Source organism: Amphimedon queenslandica, unplaced genomic scaffold, assembly GCF_000090795.2.
Source record: "Amphimedon queenslandica unplaced genomic scaffold, v1.1 AMPQUscaffold_13233, whole genome shotgun sequence".
NCBI lineage: Eukaryota > Metazoa > Porifera > Demospongiae > Haplosclerida > Niphatidae > Amphimedon > Amphimedon queenslandica.
The window spans coordinates 12,885-30,398 of NW_003546531.1; positions in this window are offsets into that span (position 1 = coordinate 12,885).

Genomic DNA, 17,514 nt, shown 5'->3' on the forward strand with positions numbered 1-17,514 from the left:
ACTGCTGTACAGTTCGTAGACCAAGTCAAAACGAATGGTGAACTTCTTGAAAAGAGACTTAGAACAATGATAAACACTGTTCGTGGCTCAAACCAATACTGGTACCTGAGAAGTGAAGTGAAATGCATAATAGCAGAGTTTGGGTCTCCCACTTTCTCTCTCACTTTTAGCTGTGCAGAATATACCTCTGAAGACATAAGAGAATATGTGCATAAAGTAAACTCTGTCCCACCATCATGTAATACTGGCAAACTCTGCACTGAAGATCCAGTATCTGTTTCGAGACAGTTTTCTCTAAGTTTAACCGAGGGACAGGTTTTTTGGGCCAGGGTAGAGAGTTGTAATATGAGAAAGAATACCAAGCCAGAGGAGCTCCTCGCTATCACTTTAATCTGGTTTGTCAGCGAGAGTAGAGCCAAAGATGTCCTCAGATTCATAAACGAAAGAGTAACCTGTAACATACCAAGTAAAGATACCTGCCCAGAATTACATAAAATTGTTACAAGGTACCAGTTACACAAGTGCTGCAATTACTGTAAGAAAAAGAGAAAGTTTATTACAAACGTATTTGTTACTAAGTGCAAATTTGCATTTCCTCGTGCAGTTTCTTAAGAGACGGAACTAAAAAATGTCCAACAAAGCATGAAAGCAGAGAATAGGATATATCACCTTAAATGGAGCGAGGAAGAAGTGGAAGTCAACGATTACAATCCTCTGCTTCTGTTGCTATTGAAGACGAATATTGATGTATTGTTTACCGGTGAGTGTTCTCTAGCTCTGGCCAATTATGTGAGTGGCTACGTGACAATGGTAGAAGGGGTCACATGCAGGTTCTGTGGTAAGACATCTTAGATGAGAGGCATCTACAGTAAAATATTCAGAATTGGCATTAGATGTCTCGACAGCCGACTGATTGGACTATACGAAACGTGATATATTACTCGGCGAGCCAATTTGCAGAAAATGGAGAGAAGTATCATGGATCAATGTAGAAATGCCACATAAAAGAAAATAAAATTTAACAAAAAACTCACTGAAGTTGAAGAAATAGCAGCAAATGATCCATCAACTAAAAACTTTTATGGGGAGACGTTGTCATTCACTTTTATTGCAACAGACCCCAAGAATAAGAAGAGTATTGCCTTTATGACAAACTTACAGTGGCAAAGATAAAAATGGTGAATGATGCTATTGAGAATTACAGAAGGAGCGCTTTCCTAATTGTATTAATTTTGATGTCTATAAAGAAAATCAGAAAAACAGTTTCTATTATGTCATCATTCTTCTTTTCATGCCATTTAGAAATGAGAATGAATTAGTGAACCATGGTGAAACTGTCCAAGAAGCATTGAATCGCCACATTGTTGACCAAGAAATGTGTGTCAAAGCAAACGAGAAATATAGAAAGTTGCTCAAATGTAGAGAGAAATTAAAAGACATACAAGATGCCAGAGCAGCCAACAGGGAAGAGGAAAATGATATGGAAGACGACGATCCACAATTGCTGGGATAAATTAAAGATGCAATAAATGACGTGAGAGATATGGACACTGGATCTAGTCTCACTCTACAAGAGAGAGAATAGATGCTAAGTAAATATCAAAAACGCATCTTTTGATCACGTAAAATGTCATCTCTTGAGGCAAATTGAATACGAAAATAAATCGAGACAAGAAAAAGAGCAATCAGAAAGTGTAAAGCCGTTGCACATGTTTATCAGTGGTGTGGGTGGCACTAGTAAATCTTTTCTTATTGAGGCAATTAAAGCACTACTGAAAAGCCTCTGGTCAACACTGACCAAACAGACATGTGAAGTCTGTGCTCCAACAGGTTTAGCAGCTTACAATGTGGGAGGTGTGACAGCACACAGACTGTTTCAGCTGTCAAAAGAACACAATACACAAGGTGCCTCATACTGATCAATACCAAAGCTTAGTCACAAAGTAATCAAAACCGAGCTTCAGGATCTAAAAATGGTAATCATTGATGAAGTGTCCATGGTTTCTAGCCTCAATTTCACTTACATACACAAGAGAATGAATGACTTATTCAAATCAGACGAATGGTTTAGTGGTAAGAATGTTCTTTGTTGGTGACAACCTTCAATTGCCACCAGTTTATGGTCAGCCAGTGTTTGACAAAGTAACAGCATCAACACTGAAACACAGACTTGGTAGTATGGTTGCAGTAAATATATGGCGTGACACTGTCACCTTTGATGAATTGACTATAAACAAAAGGCAAAAAACCGACCAGAAATTTTCGGAAAAGTTGGACAAAGTGAGACGGGCTTCCGGACGAGCATACTCTTGCTACACTTTTCAAAAGTGTATTTTCAAAGCCTGTTGAGAAAAAAATTAAAATATTACAACAGGATGGTAACGCCCTAGTTTGCCTTTATCCAGAAGTAGATATGTGCAAAAAGTTAAATGGAAAATGCTGTTTGGTACTGGCAACATACCGGTACGTAGAAAAAGATGATGATTTGGAAAGAAAGGTTGAGAAAAAGTTAAAGGAACTAAATAAAGATATTTACAATAGTAGTGGTTTGGAAGCCAAATCAGAATTGGCTGTGGGGGCTAGAGTAATGTTGCGTTGTAATGTAAATATTGATGAGGCATTAGTGACTGGAGCACTTGGTACAGTGCAGGCCATTTCAGAAACACCCATAACAGTTAAATTTAAAAGAATAACTGATCCTTGTGAGATTAAGAAAGTCAAGAGAAAGTTTATGGTAATGAAAAATGTCTGTGTATAGAAGCCAGTTTCCTGTGACATTGGCTTTTGCCGTTACTATATGCAAATGCCAGGGACTGTCACTAGATAATGCAATCGTAGATCTGTCTGACAACATCTTTAGAGCAGGAATGGCTTACGTTGCTCTATCACGAGTAAGAACACTGTCTGGTGTCCTTCTGACTTGTTTCAACCCCAAATCAATGATGGTTTCCTCTTGTAGCATAAAAGAAATAAACAGGTGGAGACAGTTGTACTGACCAGACCTCCCAGAATATGCCATTCCTACAGATTGTGGCATTAGAAAGCGTACACTTACTGGAACTATTAATGAGCCACAAGCAAAAAATCAAAAAAATATGCCATCACCAAAGGTAGCTCATAATAAGAGAAGTAGGTAAGAATAATGATAAAGCTAATTTCCCCAAAAAAGCACCTATAATAATGACGATAGTGATGATTGTATGATGATGGGAATCAGTACGACAGCTAGTAATTTAAAATACCATCCCCCAATGCTGCTACTCAAAAGTCATGGTGTAATGCCATAAACTTGGGATTTGTTAAATCATATAGACCAAAGTGGGTAGCCGAACCACAGAATTAACTGTACCCAAAGGATCTACTGATGTACCAGGTGATAATAATTGTTTATTTAATGCTGTCTCATGCCATTACAGGTTCTAACACTCAGCAAAATTTCTTCAGATCGGCCATTATTAGGCACATGCCTACAATGGAACATTGGCTACATAGTTGGCTGACTCCCTATAATTCAGTGAAAGAGTATATTTCTGGAGAAGGTATGGATAGAAATTATACTTGGTGGGAGATATCGAAATGTTAACAATGGCTGATTTACTGAATGTTCACATATTCTGCTACAATGAATCGGGGAATGAATGGGTACATTATTCACCACTTACATGTAATGCTGATCCTACTGCACCAGCAATGTACTTAACCCTTATTAACTTGAACCATTGTCGTGTAGTTACATCAATAGCAGATAAAAAATTGCTAATACTAATAACAGTAGAGATAAAATGCGTGTGATGATCATAAATAGGACAATAAAAAGAATGATAATTAGTGAGACAGAATAACTTTTATGGCCATAGCTTATAACAAATATTAATATGAGACAGTGTCATATTGGCTATAGCTTAAAGTAAATAATAATATGAGACAATGTCATGATGGCCATAGCTTGAAGTGAATTATTAATGAGAGAGTGTTGTATTGGCAATAACTTAAAATGAAAGTGTCGTATTGGCCATAGCTTAAAATATTTGAAGAGCAGGGTCATATTGGCCATAATTAATCATAATGAGACAGTGTCATATTGGCCGTAGCTTATAATGAATAATATGAGACACTGCATAATGGCCATAACAATTAAAAATACATGAATAATGAAATAGACACTGTGATAATTGCAATATAATGTGTGATTATTATTATTATAGAATGTATGTGTCAGTACATGTAATATTATTATTAGACCATGTTAATGTTATTCATGATATGTGTTTACATTATTAGTCAGTGTTTTATAATCACCATAGTAACTGGAATGTAATTAAGCTCTGTGTATATAATTGTTATTAGTTATTGCTTATTGTACTATTCTCCTGCTCTCTTTCTCCTTTTTATTGAGTTGTTGACCATTGTATCATTTATAATAAGAACTCATAATACTACATGGTGTCAGAAGTGGGAGACAATGGCAACATTTAGACTGCAACCTCCAGCTCCCTTCTCGTTCAAGAGCCTAGACGAATGGCCTAGATGGAAGAAACGTTTTGAGCAGTTTAGGACTTCATCTGGTGTCGATGGTGAGACTGGAGAGAAGCAATTCAACACACTTCTCTATGCCATGGGTGAAGATGCTGAAGATACTCTCGCTTCTACTAACTCAACGTTTGCAGAAAGGAAGGACTATGATAAAGTGATGAAGAAGTTTGACGAATTCTTTGAAGTCAGGAAGAATCTCTCCAGAAGCTTGCAGATGGATGCGAAGCTGACTTTAGAAGACGCTAAGAGAAGAGCCCGACAAAGAGAAGCTGTCAGTGGACAAAAAGATGTCGTTCAGGACAGGTCTACTGAGGTGAAAGTAGTTAATATTAAGGGGAAGAAATATTCTGCAGCTAGTGCTACTCGCAGTAGTTATAAAGGCAGCAAGGACTCTCGCGGAGGCCCACAGAGACATTAAAGACCTGACAAGCAGAACTCTGGAAGTAAATGCACCAGATGTGGACGAGGAAAACACACTCGACAAGAATGTCCTGCTTGAGAAGCTATTTGTCACTCATGCAAAATGCGAGGACATTTTCAATCACAGTGCTATAGTCGATAACAGCAATCTCAGTCTGCTGCTGTAGGAGCTATAAGCAAGAGCTCAGATGAGGATGACTCTATTTACCTCAACACTATCAATATAGTTGACTCAGTCGGTAGTACGTGGTTAGAGAAGATCACAGTCAATGGCACTGAAGCTGTATTCAAAATTGATACTGGAGCTGAAGTCACTGTAATCACAGAAGATCTACTTGCAAGTCTCAGCTGCAAGGATAAACTCCAGAAACCAGACAGAGTGCTATGTGGATCAGATGGAAACAGGTTGCCAGTAGTTGGACAGGTAGCTGTGAAACTCTTGTTGAAAGAGCACATGACTGTTTAGATAGCTTACGTATTGAAGAATCTCTCACAGAGCTTGTTAGGACTACCAGCTATCAGGGAGCTGAGGGTCATTTCTCATGTGAATGATGTTACTGACAGATCAATCAAGGATTATACCCAATATTGTGCAAAGGATTGGGTACTTTCAAACGTAAGTATGAAATTAAACTGAAACACAATGCACAACCTCATGCACTTTCACTGCACGCACTGTTTCCTTACCACTACGCTCAAAGGTCAAGCAAGAGCTGAACCGAATGGAGAGTCTGGGAGTTATAACAAGAGTAGAACAACCGACTGAGTGGTGTGCAGGCATGGTTGTGGTACCGAAAAAATCAGGGTCCGTTTGTATTTGTGTTGATTTTCGGGCCTTAAATGAGTGTGTTAAGGGAAGTACACCCACTCCCTACTGTTGATGAGACATAGGCTCACTTAAACGGTGCCAGTGTTTTCAGTAAGCTGGAAGCCAACAGTGGTTTTTGCAAATCCTCCTTGCTGATAGTTCAAAACATCTGACCACATTCATTACTCCTTAAGGCCGAAATTGTTTTAATAAGCTACCCTTTGAGATTAGTAGTGCTCCAGAATACTTCCAAAGATGTATAATGGAAATTTTAGCTGGAGTTCTTTGTCATATTGATGACGTTATAATATTTGAAAGAATAAATAAGAGCACGATGATAGATTACATGCTGCTTTAAAGAAGATTCAAGTGGCAGGAGTCACTTTGAATGGTGAGAAATGTGAATTCAACAAAAGCCAAGTTCTCTTCCTTGGGCATATCATTAATTAAGAGGGAACTCTGCCAACCCATCCAAAACATCAGCTATCTTGAAGATGAAACATCCAACTACATTAACAGAGTTAAGAAGATTCATGGGTATGGTAAATCAGTTAGGGAAATTCACTCCCCACTTATCAGAGTTGGCTCAACCACTAAGAGAGCTTTTTAGTACCAAGAATGCCTAGATAAGGGTGGCTTTCCAAGAGAAAGCTTTTCAAGATATAAAAGCTGAGTTGGTTAAACCTGCTCTCCTAGCTATCTACAATCCTGATGCTCCTACTAAAACCAGCTGTGATACTTCTGCATTTGGATTTGGGGCTGTATTGCTACAATATTCTGGAGATACATGGTGACCATTGGCTTATGCCTCGAGGTTCATGAGTAAAACAGAGAAACGATATTCCCAAATTGAGAAAGAAGCCCTGGGGATAGTTTGGGCCTGTGATAAATTTAAAGATTACATGCTAAAAAAACCAATTAGTTTGGAAACTGATCATAAACCATTGGTTCCTCTCCTGGGTAAAACAAGCTTAGCTAACGTACCTCTTAGTATCCTTCGTTTCAGATTGCGATTGTCTAGATTCCAGTATGATATCACTCATGTCCCTGGTAAGCTACTCTACACAGCTGATACCCTACACGAGCCGCAGTCACTCAAGTTTTGAAGGAAAGAGAAGAGGTAGAGATGGAATCATTTGTTCAAGCCAATATAATATTCCTACCAGCAAACGATGCTAAATTACAAGAATATAGGCAAGGGCAAGTTGAAGATGATATATGCTCTCAGATAATCCAGTGGTGTCAATCAGAATGGTCTAATAGAGGTAGCGTTTCATCTGACCTACAATGTTACTGGACGATTAGGACAGAATTGTCTTACGTCAATGGATTACTACTGCTCAGAAACAGAATTGTAATACCAAAGAGTCTACAGAGGATGACACTTCAGAAGATTCATCAAGGTCGTCAAGGCATAAGCAAATGCTATGGGAGTTTTGACTGCAGTCTGGTGGCCCGGAGTCTTCAAAGACCTGGAAGCCTTTGTCAGGACTTGCCCACAGTGCTGTCAGACAACCCCACTGACCAGTAAACCCCTCCTGCAAACCACATTGCCTACCTATCCTTGGCAGAAGGTAGCAGTAGACCTTTGTCAACTGAAAAGAGTCAGTTTACTTAGTTGCTATTGATTACTTCTCAAGGTTCATTGAGGTAATGCAATTGGCTTCCATTACAGCCACTAAAGTCATTACTGCATTGAAATCTATATTTTCCAGATATGGCATTCCTGAAGTTCTGATGTCGGATAATTGTCCTAAGTTTGCATGTAGTCAGATGAAAGACATTGCAACTCAATACCAGTCCACTCACATTACTAGCCGTCCACTGTATCCTCAGTCAAATGGACTAGCTGAGAGATCAGTTAAGACAGTGAAAGCACTACTTCAGGATGCTGAAGATCCATATTTGGCTTTGCTTATAGAGCAACCCCTTTACCCTGGTGCCACTTCAGTCCTGCTGAACTTTTGATGGGATGTAAAATCAGAACTGATGTATCTCAGACCAATAATCAATTTAAACCTGAATGGCCTTTTCTGGATCAAATTGAAAGAGCTGAGGAGAAGCATAAGAGGAAGCAAAAAGAACTTTGATAAAAGAATGGAAGCCTGTCCTCTTTCTCCTCTGGAGCGTGGTACACCAGTATGGGTCAACCTCCAGATTCACCAGGTACCTGGTACTGTTACTGAATCTGCTGATACGCCCCGGTTGTATCATGTAGACATACCATCAGGTCCAGTACGTCACAATAGAAGAGATCTTAGAAAGCTGTTGACAATGAATCTGAGAACACCAGGATCATCATGACACAATCTCGCTCAGGTGCAAGTATACACCCTCCCAACAGACTCACGTATTACCAACAAGACTGAATTTAAAAAGGAAGATGTAATATAATGTGTGATTATTATTATAGAATGTATGTGTCAGTACATGTAATATTATTAAACCATGTTAATGTTATTCATGATGTGTGTTACATTATTAGTAAGTGTTTTATTATCACCATAGTAACTGGAATGTAATTAAGCTCTGTGTATATAAACTCTTTCTGTTGTTATTACTTATTGCTTATAGTACTATTCTCCTGCTCTCTTTCTCCCTTTTTATTGAGTTGTTGACCATTGTATCATTTATAATAAGAACTCAAAATACTACAATATTGGCCAATTTAAAGAACGACATAAAATGTGATTGTTGAGACTCTGTCAAAAATTTAATCTAAAGACACTGTTTATATTAACAATGCTGTATGGCCATCTTTTCCCCCCTTCAATACCAGCTTGACCTCATCGTGGTGAATGAGTGACAACAGTTAGGACACATTGCCATTACTGGCTAGCAAAGCTGGCTTTATGTGTATTGCATGGTTTTAAATGTATGATATTACAAAAAAATTAACATAAACAAGCTATTACAAAAAATAAATGAAAGATTGAGTAGGATTCAGTGTGTCAATTTGTCAAAGAAAGTAATGGAAACAAGGACAAGTAGGATTCCAAACAACTGATTATTCCATTCCAAACAATCGATTATGCCAAACGCCAGATTATTCCGAACGACAATGTCCATACAAACGAAAATACGAAATGAAAATCCTACTTTTGTGATGCAAATTCTACTCTACATTATAAGGTGAAATACATTTTATTACATCATTACATTAAAAGTACAATTTAGATTAGAATTTGCATCACGAGAGTAGGATTTTCATTTCGTATTTTTCTTCGTATGGGTATAGTCAGTCGTTTGGAATAATCTGTCGTTTGTAATGGAATAATCAGTTGTTTAGAATCCTACTTGTCCTTGTTTTCATTATTTTTTTGATGAATTGACACATTGCATCCTACTCAATCTTTATTTTTAATTTTTGTAATAGCTTTAATAACAGAAAACATTAGGAAAAGTTTCTTGTTTATTAAACAGTAATGAAAAGATGATGATATTTGGAAATTTTGGGCTACTTTTCTTTTCACAGATCATAAGGCATTCTTGCGTATTTTTTTAGCTATCAGAGGCAGAATTTGGGAACTAAGAAATTTTAGTCTCAATATAATGATGCCCACTTGTACAGCTTTTGATCATGATTATTATAAAAGTTTAATTCCACAACATATAGCTGACTTATATATGTACCCAAAAGTGGTTACAAACTTACTAAAAATTGTAGTTTTGCAGTTGTAATCAATCCAAAGGAATAGCAATGGAAACATTTGCTCTCGAAGAAGCTCATGCATTGGGAATAGACAAAGATTTAAAGTCAGCTTTAACTTATCCCATTGAAAGGTACCTGCAAAAGACTTCACTGTTCCTCACCTTACGAATTCAAACACATAAAGCTTTTTTAAGAGAATTACTTGCAGAGCAAAGTTCTGCCAATGTTTCACTAACTGTAAGTATCACTGACGACTCTAGTATTTGCAAAGCAATTGAGAACGACATTAATGCAATGGCAACTTCTATTACTTGCAATAATTTACTAACGTTATCAGTACGACGTTCTTTTGGGAATCCATTTAATGGACATGTAGAATCTAATGAGCAGAGACATGATTTGTTGAGTTACATAAATATAGGACAAGCTGTGTAAGAGCAGTATGTCACTCATCATCTCTTACAACAGTCATCTAGTGAAAGTACCATTCATAGAAGAAAACTCAAAACAATGGGGACAGAAGCCCCCATAAAAAAAGGGAAAAAGTGTGACACAGAGAGAAAATGAAATTGTTATTAAAAGCTTAAAACGAAAGTTGGCATCGTGCATGGGTACAGGGCAGCAATTTTAACTTGAAAATGAGCAGTATTCAGTATTACCCAGAGCTTTAGCGGACGAATCTAGCATACCAAGTCACCAAAAAGTCGCTGGACTGACGAGCTTAAAAGTAGGTATGTGTCAACAACTCCACGTGTTTTTGTAGCAGCATTAGCAGTGACTTTGTGCCACAGTCAGTTATTTTTGATGCAATGTTTTTAATTAACATGAAGCCTTTGCAAAGCACAAGAACACCTTTAGAATAAGTAATACTTGTGAAGTGGAACAAGTGCACATAGTTTTTGATAAAGCAACAAGAACTCATTTCAACCCTAAACAGGTTAAACACTCACGCTGTGATCAAAATAAAAGCCAAACAACCTTACTGTACAGACTCAAGCCTTTTGAACTATCAGGAAACATCAAAATTTGCTTGGCAAGACCCTTTAGGTTGTAGGATTTGCAAAAATAACCTAATAAAATACCTAGGTCTGTTTTTTTTCAAACAAAGCAGTTGTTGGCTTAGCAATAATCACACTCTTGTTAACACAGTCAGTGGCTTTTTCTCAAAGAAAGGTGATGATGTGGCATGGAATATATGATCAAATGAAAGGTCACTACCACAACCTGAGCCACTATACTTTACTAATGCCGAAGAAGCTGATTTAAGAGAGTTTGGAAGCATGCTATAAAATGTAATGCTCAAAACGTTCTACTTTACTCACCTCACACATTAACATGATTGGGCTCCAACTCGTGTCTAACTACATTGTTAATATTATTGTTGTAATGAACACATTTTCTTCTTTTTAAACAGTATGTCAATTTAAGCCATTTTATGACAGCCTTTAAAACTGACAATGACACTGCTTCATTAACAAAGAGCAAACTACCCCGCATATAATAATTGCACATTGTCTTGCCACAGGTTCAGATTACACATGTTTTTTCTATAACATTGGAAACGCAACAGTCTTAAATGTGTTTTTTATGCACAGTGAGTTCATAACAGGAGTTGATTTCAGTGGGACTCTATCAGACTTCATCAGAGATACACAAAACCTAGGTTTTGTTTCATTTTTGAGACTAGTCGGCACACTCTACTTTAAAAGGCACTTGGCATCACTTTTCTCAACCATGCAAGTGAAAACACCTGAGCAATTGTACCATTTCACTGACCCATCATTTTCAGCCAGACAAAGGCAGATGGCATTTATGGAATAGATTCACTTGGTTAACAGTGAGCGAATACTATCTGAGGATGAGCGAATGCCATCAGCATTGGCACTGTACAGACACTGGCAAAGGACTCCTTATATAAGCTGATTGTGGACAAATGTGGAACTGGATATTGTGTATGCCATGTTACCTTTACCAGAAGAGAGTGGATGGATCTTGAATGATAATGGAACGTATGCTATAGACTGTGAAGACACAGCTACAATGATAGAGATTAGCAATACTATTGATCAGAGGATGCATGGATGCAAATGCAAGAAAGGTTGTAGTACTAGTAAATGTGGCTGCAAAAAATACTCTTATCTCTGTGGTCCTGGCTGCTATTGAACCAATTGTAGCAACTTCCCAGAGTGTCAACAAAGTATTCATGAATCATCATAAAGCGAATCAGACAGTGTATAAGTTGTTACGGCAAAGAGGAACTTGAAATATAGATAATATCCAACTTCATGTATGATGACTATTTTGCATTGTAATTTTTTTTGTCATTTAGTTAATACTTAGACAGTTCATTCTTTTGATTTAAATTCTTTCTTTCCATACAATAATGCATGCACAATCTATCTACCTACTAATATTCAACACAACAAAATATCTTATACAAGGAATAACAGCTAAACCATGTCAAGCAACTGATATTGGTTCTACAAACCACACATAAGTCATTTTTCTCATTGACAACAACCATTGTAATGTAAAGACATACATACATAGTATCTTCAGTATATGATAAGCTTTTAGAGCCCATTTATAGGCATATAATATCAGGTTTGAAATAGAACCAGCGGCACTGAAGTCCTTTCTCATTAGCGGCCATTTTAGTGGTAATGCCACTTCCGTTGCAAAACAAACCATTCGGTTTTTGATGGTTGCTTCTCCACTGCTGACAGGCCTGATCTGCTAATGATATCTTCATTCTGATGTTTTTCCTGTTGAGGTTACTTGTTATAATTAATTTTTTTTCTTTGTTAACAATTTATTTTTAAGAATTTATTTCAAATTATTATTGATACAAAAACTGTTATATAGCAAAGCAATTAGAAAAATCATGTACCTATGGTAAAAAATCAACTGAAGAAGTGCATTAAGAACAAATGTGTCATGTAGAAAGATGGCAAATAAAACAATTAGAAGATACAATATAGCGTCAAAAATAAAACTGGACAATCAAATTTAGTTAAACATACACTCCCATTACTGTTGTATAGGATCATAATCTATCAATCTTCAAAAAGCAAGACACCTAATTTAACCTATAAAAAGCCATAAAGTTAAGGCACAAAAAAAGTAACTTAGATTAGTAGAATTCAATTTCACAAAATCATCAGCTTTTATTAATTTTTTGGTTTCACTTATAACTGCGTGATGCAGTATAATATCCAGCAATAATGCTACATTAGTAGATAAATTATGTAGTAAACAGGTAACTAGCAGATTGCTTAAGGGTATCTGGTCACACATATCTAAAATCCTAAAAGGCTGAGTTCCATCGTGTAACTACAATAAGGCATAAATTCTATGTAATGAAATGAACAAACTGCATACCTTTCTTAAAAAACCTTTCTGATAGATTTATCCCTACTTGGTGTTCCAATTAAAACCTGCAGAACTAGAGGCAAAATAGAAAGTATACAAAGGTCTTCTCCACAACATAAACATATAAAATAACAAGAAAAGGTAAAACAAAAATTTACCATTGTCCATTGAAGTAGCCTCCTGAGCAAATAAACCTTAAGGGCTGCAACACAGAAAGATTAGTAGCAATGTCCTTACTTTTAGATTGGCTATTACCAAACACATTATGTGTTTTGACAAGTGAGTAAAAAGACTTATATGTATATGTATATAATCCATTAGCATAACAAAGTATTAAAAGAGCCTGATGTGTTAGCCCAAATTCCATAAAACTGTTCATTAAATCAAGAATGTGGTGAGTCTTTAGCCTCTTAGCATATGATGGCATATATTGAACGGTAGCCTCAACAAAATCCTGAACATACACTTAACCAATAGCTCATATCATTGGTAGGAAAAAAAACAGAAAATGAGAAACAAAAAACCTATGCAGCACAATAGCAATTCATGTGACACAAGAACAGAAACTGACTTTCGCTAGCAAAAAGCAATATTTTTTCTCAGATTCTTCAAAGTATGGTGATAAACAAACAGTGGCATCTGCATCAATGCTTTCAAATCCTTGCCAACTAAAGATTAAAATAAGAGATGTTACTGGATAGTCTGCAAGTAAAACGACACAGTGAAAAAGATTTAATACAGGCTATGATCTCTTTCTTGCTGTTTTAAGGTGCTTGAACTCACAAAGCAGCATGTATTTACAGCACCCTAACAGAATTTTATGAAGGGCTTCGATTGGAGTTGACCTAATGCAAGTTATGATAGTAATATTAATACTACAATTGATATTACATACTTGTATAGATCAATAGAGAGACTGAACAAGGGGTTAGGTACCTCATGTAAGCCACAAAAATTAATGTCCTCATTTGTCTTTCTTGCTTCAGTTGGTTCCGATAATATAGTAGCTATGCTGTCAAGTACTTCGCTCTTCTCAAATTTCCATAAATGCTACCATCACAAGTCTATAAAGGACAATGAAATTCACAAAAAATAATCAGTGGCAGCTAGCTTACATCACAAATCCTATGGAGTTTGTTTGCTGTACTACTTAAGTGATTAAGAAGCTCTGATGCTGTAGCATTATCACATAGAAGACAAATAACAGAAGCGGCAACTATGACATTTCCTATTAAGACAGCATATAAAACTCTAACACCGCTTGCAAGCTGCTTCTAGTCATCCACAATTGCTGCAGAAATCTGTAGAGCACTAGTACTAATTGAGCAAATTACAAAGAAAATGTTTGTAGTACTGTGAGCTTTATCCTTTGGTAAACAAGCTAGAGACACAAACCATATATCAAATGTGTTCCATTTCTGCCACTGGTTTCATCAGAGTACAAAAATAAAGGAGCATTTATAACAGGAAGACCAGCTGATTTCAGAGGATGTTTAGTGACAAAGGCTTCATATTCCTATTATAAGGAATTATTAGATTATTGTTATTCTAAGGAACAAACTTGACTGCTCTTTGATTGAAGTGTTGAAGACTCTATAGTATGCGTTACTAAATGGTGAGGTTCCTGTGGTACATATAATGATTGTCAAATTAACAGTGGTAATTCACAATTGTCATAGATGATGGAAGTATCAGAATCAGGAGTATGGTAGAGAACTATGTGAGGGTATAATTGCCACTTCAGATGAATAGTCAAAAGAAGCCAAACAAAAACAAAAGCACCATCCTCTTTCTCCTATATATAAATTAGCATTACCATATGCAGTGTATTTTTTATGTTTTCCATAAGATTACCTTTTATTAAAATGCTAGTACTTTAGCTTAGGTAGTCCCACAAACCTAATGAGAGATATTGGCAAAGTTATTTTAGAAAATACGCAGTCCATTATCTAATACCAACATTGGACACTGGTACTCAGAATGCCACCATTTTCCATGACAAATTTCACTAAATCAACATAATTATCACACCTGCATTCATATAAATGCCACACATTATATATTCCTTCTGTACCACAGGCATATGGACAAAGTGACTAGAAACTAAAGGATTTGCAAAGCAGTTTTGAATAAATGTTGAAGGCAGGTTCACAAAATCCTCAATGTCACTAGACATTGTGAACTATATGACGATCATAAACAATTGGACACACATTGATTAAACTGACCTTTAGAGGAGCGTTATGAGGAGGAAGTCTGAAACCTTTCAGTTCACCAAGACTGGGAGTAACGGGAATTGGCTTCTTTCACTGGAATTAAAAAAATTTACAATTATTCTCGCCCTGAAACTTAGTAAGATAAGGTAACAAATTAATGTACATACCAGTGGCCTAGGTGAATTAACAAGTAGGAATAAAAGGGCATGTACCATACTAAAAAATGGGTAATGATTGCTATTGCACTATCTAGTATCACTTAAACAGTGCCTTGAGATCAAACTGCTCAAGTGAGCAACAAAATTTCGCTAAAAATCACCAGATCCAATGTGAAATTTCCCCCAAAAAATCGCTAAAATTTCTGTTTTTTACATTTACCGTTAAAATAAAAAATTTAAGCAGAATTTTACTCTGAATTTGAGCCGTAAATTGGTGTTTATGAGTTTATAAATACCTTTGGATGGCTTGAAATATACAATAAGGTTATAAGCATTGTTTTTAAATAAGATGGTTCCAATGTGCATGTTTTTATGCTGTTTCTTAGCTTAGTCTCTTTGATGGTGACCTAAGAAAATACTTTTAACTTCAAAGTTGGAGTGAAGGAAAGAATAGAGTGACTTCATTAATTTAGAGATAGTAGGGAATCTGCACTCTTCTGAAGTGTTACGCATTTGACTTATAGAGCCCTAGAATGTTATCACATCTTTTCCGTGGTGATGAGATGAAGTAGGAAGTTCACCAGGATCAAGAAACTGGAACTTTCTCCATTCATATTCTATTGTCCTAACCCACATTTTGGGATAATATTGGAAAATTTTCTAGCAAGGTATGTGACAGAAGATGCTGAAGTAGAATTAATTGTGTCAGGATTAAAGAATAGTAAGCATTGCAAAATTTCAGCACCAAATGGAAAACGTTCTTTTATCTGCTTTGCAGGCTCAACTTAGAACAAGTAAATAAAAAAAAATTCTATTAAATAAGACAAAGTAGGGTTGTCAAAGAATAAAAGAAACAAGGGGGTTGAGTTCAACCATAATAATAATTAATAGTTCAATTAATAATAATAAACTTTAAGTAATAAAAAAATAATTTATTCATAAAAATAATACAAAAATTTCAAAATCCTACTTTGCAGAATATGATAACATGGCGAGTCCATGCAATAACAATTTCTAACAAGTATATATTAATATTTTAAATTTTAGATATTGTACTGAATCACAAAATTCAAAAAATGCATTAGCCTATCCATAATTAAGATTTTTTTCATTGAATGACAGTAATTATTTAATCAATACTAGCTTAAAAGTCTTATTTATATTTATCACAATAATTAATTTACATCATAGTATTGTAGTAGAGCAATCAATAGGTACAGAGGCATAATTATTATTAAAATTCTATTTACATTGTAGTCTGCCTGTTACCATTTTCTGCATAGTAGGGTTTGAAATTTTTGAATTATTTTAATGAATAAATTATTTTTTATTACTTAAAGTTTATATTATGGTTGAACTAAACCCCTTGTTTCTTTCATTTTTTGACAACCCTACTTTTTCTTTTTTAATAGAAATTTTTTTATTTACTTGTTTTCATACTTTTTATTAAATTTTATTAATTAATAATCCTTTTTATTGATAATTATAATTTTTGCCTTAGGTATCAGTTCATTATAATGGAAGAAAAGAATTTTGAAATAAGAACCATAAGAAGACCTACCGCATTATAAAAAGTTTTTGAATTTTTGAATCATTAATTATATTTGTAGCCTAACTCATAATTATTAATCATAATTATTAATCTTCTCTTACTAATACCCTATTCACACTGTTATTCTGGCCCTTGCAAAATTATCCCCAGTTAAATTTGTCCCGCATTACACAGAGTTTACATTACAAAAAATTAGCACCACTTCAAAAAGTGTTTGTTGGTGTGGTTTAATGCTAGATGACAAGGTGTGGCTATCATTAAAAATGGACTCTTAAATGCTATTGGTATTTTATTTAAGGATATTAAAGAAAAGATATCCTAACCTATCATCATCTGTTGAGACAGATCATAGATCTACTTTAGAAAGATTTCGAAGGAGGCAAAGTCAGAAAAAAATGCAATTTATATTTTTGTTACTTGTAAACATTGTTTCGTCAAAGAAAGTACACAGACATATATGGATGAAAACAAGAAGTTCCCACTTTTGGGACTATATCATTAACAGAACATTTTCTGACGAAGACTGGTATGAAAATTTTCGAGTTTGGAGACACACATTTAAACATTTGTGACCCGATATGAAAAAACCTGGCTATCTGCGGGACTTTGGTAAAATCAGTTTTTGGTACTCACAGATAGAGAAAAATATTTCCTTTCCAGCAATATCCCATTTATGACAATGCGCAATAAAATTTGGAAGTTAGGGACGCTGTTTGGACGATTGCTCTAGAATACTAATACAGAGAAAAAGCCATTTTAAGTTATTTTCAATGTTTCCGTGTCATGCCCGTTCACAAAGTAAA